The sequence below is a fragment of the Equus caballus genome, chromosome 11 (genome assembly GCF_041296265.1).
Source record: "Equus caballus isolate H_3958 breed thoroughbred chromosome 11, TB-T2T, whole genome shotgun sequence".
NCBI classification, from domain to species: Eukaryota; Metazoa; Chordata; class Mammalia; order Perissodactyla; family Equidae; genus Equus; species Equus caballus.
The window spans coordinates 60,425,952-60,431,951 of NC_091694.1; the positions used below are offsets into that span (position 1 = coordinate 60,425,952).

General features: G+C 63.8%; 1 protein-coding gene across 1 annotated transcript in view; it reads right to left on the reverse strand.

Annotated features, from left to right (window-relative positions):
- The window catches only part of RAI1 (retinoic acid induced 1), a 118,574-nt gene extending 113,207 nt beyond the window's left edge, over nucleotides 1-5,367 (reverse strand). The window contains exon 1 of the mRNA XM_023653664.2: nucleotides 4,901-5,367. The gene's annotated coding sequence lies outside the window, so the exon portion shown is untranslated. The remainder of the gene's footprint in view (nucleotides 1-4,900) is intronic.
- Nucleotides 5,368-6,000: the final 633 nt, after the last annotated feature.

Sequence of the window (6,000 nt, forward strand, 5' to 3'; positions counted from 1 at the left end):
TGCCCCTTCTCCCCTGAGCCTCATCACTTGGTGTGGACACTGGATGGACGTTCACTGTGCACCTGGCCCCTCGACTTGGAGGGCCCGGAAGCCCAGACCTCCGCGCGCCCATCTCTGGGCCCAGTGTGAGCACGTGGCCAAGGGGAGCAAACCACGTGGGCGTGCCTGCCCAGAGAGGGACCAGCTGAACGAGGCTCCAGGGTCACGGGGACGTGCACTCCTGGGGGTTTCCTTCCTGATTCGAGGCATGCTCTTCAGCACCAAGACATCTCCCTCCCTCTCTCCCATGGCTCTGACGCTCTCCTCTCCCACCCTTCAACCCTGCCTGTCCCCACCACACACACACCACTCACACAGATTCCAGAGCCAAGAGAGCAAAAGCTCCTTTGCCAGCCAGCCCCAGTCTGCACCTCCAGCACCTGGCACCCCCTCCCCGCCCCCTCCCTGGTGTCACATTCCAGGCTCGGGTCCCCAGTGACCCACCAGGCACAGGGCGCAGCTAGGCCTCAAACCGTCTCTTCAATCCCCCGGGAAACAGGATCAGCCAGTTTCTCCTCAGCCCCTCGGGGAGCAGCCTGGGGGCTGGGCCCTCCTCTGGCCTCACTCATCTCCTCACAAGTCTGACAGAACAGAATCCCCGACCAGCACCCCAAGAATCCATGCAGATTCCACAGGGGCCCAGAGAAACCACGTCTGGGCCCTCAGCCGCCCCACCTCACCTGGCCCTCCTGCCAGGAAGCGTTCCTGAGCGTGTCCTGTCCCAGGCCTCGCCCTGGCAGCCGGGGCTGGCGAGAGGAGGGGTGCGCTTTCGGGCCTGGAAGCTCCAGCCCCGGGGAGGACAGACGCTGACAGAATTACCGATAATTCCGTGACAACCGCTGTGCCACGGGTATAGACAAAGGCAGATGACTCATCCTGCCTCGGAGGTCAGAGGAGGAGGAGACAGGACGTCTGTTTTGGTCTTGGGAGGCAGGGAGGAAAGAGAAGGGCATCCCAGGTGGAAGGAACCGCTCAGGCAGAACGCACGTGGCTGAACCCTGGGAAGGAGGGCTCTGCTGTGCCAGGGGCAGATGGGACTGAATAGGGTAGAGCAGGCGGAAGACTCCAGAAAGGGTCCCTGCAGCAAGGGAAGGACTCTGGACCAGCCCCTTTATCCAGAGGGCAGCAGGAGCCCCCCGAGGTATCTGCTGTGGTTGAGAAAGCTTACTCTGCAGTACGGCCCACGCTGGGAGGGGGCAGGATGGAGGCAAGGAGGCCAGAGAGGGGCCCAGGCAACAGCCCGGCCTCTTCCGCCACCATTCTTTCTGAGCCGGTTCCTCCGCCTTGGCCACGGTACACAGGCCACGTCCACTCCAGCCTTCAAAGACTTGCTGGTGTGTTCCCTCTGCCAGGAACACCCCTCTCACCTACCTGTGCTTGAAGCACCTGCTCCAAGCCCCCCCCTCCATGAAGCCCCCGCCTCCACAAAGGCCCCCACCGTGGCCAAGTACGGGCATACTCGTCCCTGAATCCTAATGCTCAGGGTGTCCATCCCACCCATCTTGGAAGTGAATCATGCACCATCTCCCTCTGCTCTTCTTCACGTGGGCAAGTCTCGCCAAAGACGCTCCATCCGCTCTCCCCCCATCAGCCCGCAACACTCACACGGCACTTTCACAGGAGGACCTGCTTCCTGCCAAGACCCAGCACATGGGCCCACTGTCCCCTCAAGTGTCATCTGGGTAGCAGTCACTCACTGGGCTGTGACCTTCTTGGAGGCAGGTGCCTCAAGCACAGGACTCTGAAAATGGTGGGTCCTTGGAAAACACCGGTTCCCTTGGGGCCAGTGAGCCCAGATGCCTCTCCAAAAGAAACGCGGCCATGTCCACGGCTGCATGCACACGCCTCCACCTCGTCCCTGCCTGCAGGCCACACCCCGAGGGGGAAAGACAGCCACAGGCGGCTATGAAAGCAACAAGGTGCAAACACAGGCTGCCACGGAAATAGAATAGTAATAATAATGATGATAGCGGCAGCTGGCATTTATTAGGACAAGCGCTGTTCTAAATTTTATGTTTATACGGATGAACTCCTTAAATCTTCACTCCAGTCCTGTGAGGCCCGTATGCTACCATCCCTATTGTACACACAGGGACTCTGAGCACAGAGAGAGACGACACTCATTCAGCACGTGGCGGAGCCAGAAGTCAACCCGGAGCCTTGCCCTGAAGCACCTCACCAAGACACATGGAAAGGAAAAAGAAGTTGGGTAAGAGCCTGAGGTGTGTTCTCTTCTGAGGGAAAAGAACACATGTTCATATGCCTGACACATGGGCACACACACGAGTAAGGACGTGCTCTGTTAGCCTGTCACCTGGGGTCCCCTGTGGGGATGGTGGCGCAGAGGGCACTTTTCCTTTTCCTCTATACAGCTCTGGGTTATTTGCATTTTCCACCATGGGAATGAATCCATGTGTTACATGTGTGATTAAAAAAGAGAGAACTTACGTTAGGGCCTCAGCTAATGTTTGTTGAATGAATAGAAGCCAGATTCATTTGCTAGGCTTGTTTCTACAAACTCTGGGTAGGACCCATTAGTGGACTGTGAAATCAATTTAGTGGGTCGCAATCAGCAACTTTTTTTAAAAAAATAATCAAATAGACCAGAACAGAAAGTATCAGGTCAGCAGACGTAATAGAGGCAAGAGTTATTTCACTGAACTTTTTTTTTGTTTCAGTTATACATAGTAGATGTGAAGGGAATTACGACCTAAAATGCATTTCTTACTCTGGGTCCTGGGCAAGAGTTTGAAAGCCGGTGGCCCAGACTTGGGAGTCGAAAGAGGAATAAGACAGGGGCCCTGCCTACAAGAGCCCCTTGGTCCACAGGGAAGGAAAGACAGTTGTAGAGTGGGTGAGCGCCCTCTGTTTAGGAAGCCAGAGGCCCCTGGCTTCGGGAAAGGTCCCATTTTGCCCACCCCATAGCTGGCTTCTGGGGCCTGGGTCACCCCTGGATACACTCTCCTTCTCTCCAAGGCTTTTGCCTGTAGGAGCCTTTGCTAGCACTTTGGGGTTGAGCCTCTGGGAGACCAGAATGTGTGTGTCCACTCCTCCGTGTCACCCAAAAGGCTGCCTCTCCTCGCTCCTAAGGACCCCTCCTGGATGTTCCCGGGGCCACACGCCCAGCTGTTGTCAGGGGGGACGGTGGTAAACTAGAAGATCCCTTTCCAGCTTCCAGACCCCGAGGGCCACGTCCCAGGGAAGCTTCTGGAAACGCAGCTGTGTGGTCAGTCGGAAGGGGTCTCCACTCAGCCTACAGCAAGGGCTGCCCCCGTCCAGGGTAAGCCTGACCTAGGCGGAGCCAGGTCTGCACGGAGGATGGAGCCGGGGAGAGAGGCAGAGGCCCAGCCTGGGGCTCCCAAGGCGCTGGCGCCTGGACATCAGAGCTCGCCTAACCCACCCCGCCTCCCCTTCCCAGGGCAGCAGACAACTAAAAAAAGATAAAGTAAAAAGAAGTAATTCCCCTGCTCTGACGTCAGCGCGAGGTCTTAGCAGCCGAGCCGCGGCATGAAACTGGATTGCAACCAGATGTAATGCCCTTGAAGGCTCAACACACCGCTGCGTTGGAAGAAAAATAAGTTGGGGGGGGGGGGGGCACCTCGGGTGGGAGGGAACCGTGCGGTCCGGCGGGGGTCCTTGAATCGGAGCCTGCTGAAGCCAGGGGGAAGGCGCGGCGGGGGAGTGGAGCGCAGGGGCAGCTCGGGCCGGGGTCCGCCATTCAGCGCGGCGCCCCTCCCCCAGCCCCCCAATAGCGCATTGTTACGCTCGGTTTTGTCCATTCCGAGCCGAAGCCCGGGGGCTCCCCGCGAGCGAGGGCTCCCGAGCGGAGGCCAAGGCTCGGCGTGGATTCGAGGGCCACCGAGAGCCCCAGGAAGGGAAACCGCTCGCTGGGAAAACGGGCGCCCCAGGAAGCTGCGGCCTCGGCTGCCTCGGGCCTGCCTGCCGTTTCGCTTCCCCTCCGCCCCTCCTCGGCGGCCCCCAGCGCGACCGAGGCCCCAAATGTCACTCCCGCGTCCTGCTGCCCCCTCGTCCCCGCCGCGCTTGGCGACGCCGCTGTGCGCGCGGCCCCCAAGTCCTTCTCCCGGGTCCCCTGTCCCCAAGGCGCGGGGGCCATGAACCTGGCCGGCGCGCCGCCGTCCGGGGACACGGGGCTCGCGTGTCCGGTGCCCCGACCGTGACGTCACCCCACGAAGGGCCCGCGCGCCCGGGGCCTGGCCGCGTCAGAGCTCCCGGGACTCTGGGGCCGCTTCCTGCCCGGCCGTGGGGCCTGCGCACAGGCTCGGGCGCCGCTGCCCGCGTGGGGTCACCGCGGGGAGCCCCGCGCGCCCCACTGGCCCACGCACGGCCCTCGCCGCCCCCTGCGGCCCCGGCTCCCACGCGGGGGCCCCCACCAGGCCCCAGTCCCGCCCGGGGAAGTCAACTCCCCGCCCCCGCTCCGGACGCGCGCACAAAGCTCCCCTCCCGCCCCCGGCGCCCTGTGAATGCCCCCAGGTCCCCACCCCACGTTCAGCAAACACTCCGCACCTCGGCGCACGCAGAGCCCCCAGCCACACGCGGCCTCGCTTCTCTCCTCGCGCCCCCACGCCGCCGCGAGCCGACCCCAGCCGGCCGTCCGAATCTTCCCGAAGACCCCCATCCGCGGCGCACGGCGCCCCCACCCTGCAGCTCCCCAGACGGCCAGCCGGTGACCCCGCGCACCCCCCACACCACACAAAGCAATGACCCCGGGGACCCCCACCTCCCGGCCCAACGCGCGCTCGGCCCCGCACCCGCCTCCATTCCTCCCCCTGCCTCGGCCGCCGCCGCCCCCGCCCCGGGGCAGCGCCCCCTGCGCCCCCGCGCCCTGGCGCGCGGTGCTCACCTCGGCGCCCGCGCTCACTCGGGGGCCCTGGGTCCGGCGCTGCGACTTCGCGGCCCGGAGGCCCGGGCGGCCATGGGGGTCAGGGCGCGGCGGCCCGGCCGGCCCGCGGCCAGGCAGGAAGGAGGGTGGGCCGCGGCGCCCCCTCCTCGCGCCGGCGCTCGGGCCGCGGGCAGGGCGGCCTGCTCGGCTCGCCTCTCGCCCTGGCCGCCGCCTCGCTCTCCAGTCGCCTCTCGGAGCCCAGCCGCGGGCGGGGGCGGCGCCCGGGGGCGCGGGGAGCGGGCGGCGCGGGGAGCGGGCCCTGGCGGCGCAGCCGGCCGGGCCTGCCTGGTGTCGGCGGTGCCGCGGGGAAATGCGATCCCCTCCGCACAGGAAGAGCGGGCGCCGCGCGGGGGGAGCAGGGGAGCGAGAGCGGGAGGAAAAAGTTCCCGGGCGGCCTGGCTGCGCCCGCTCGCGGCCCCGGGCGCCAGGTGGGTCGTGCGCGCCCCAACACCTCCCCCTGGCGGCCCGCGCGCCCCACTGCGCGTCCCCCACCCCCGCCTTGGGGGGAGGGGGCTTTGCTGTGGGATCCGGGTGGAGCCCCCGAGGGCTTTCACACCCCACCCCGGGCCTGGGGCCGCCGTGGGACCCGCTCGGGTGTGGGCTAGAGCCGCGGGCGGAGGATGTGGACCCACGTTCTGCCTTCAGGTGCTTCCAGTCTCCGGCCTGGTCCCTAGGCCGGGCTCCCACCCTCACCCCGCGACGAGCCCTCCCCTGACCTCCTGCTTACAGTTTGGGAAACAATTTCGATCTCTAAGCTCAATAGGCCCAACATAAATGTTTTCATTTACTGGGTAGCTGGCATCTTGCTGGGTGCTGGGGAATCAACAGACGAGCGATACCTCCTGTCATGGAGCAGGCGTCCTGATGGGGATGGGACAGACAACAAAGAGATGCTTACATACATAAAGGAGATAATCTTAGAAAATCATAAATTCTAGGAAGATTAGCAGGTGAAGTGACGGATAGGGGCTACTTAGCTGGGTGTGAGAGAAGGAGGACTATCTGAGTAGAGAACTGAAGAGTAGGAAGGAATCTGCCATGGGTAGAGCCAGGGGAAGAAC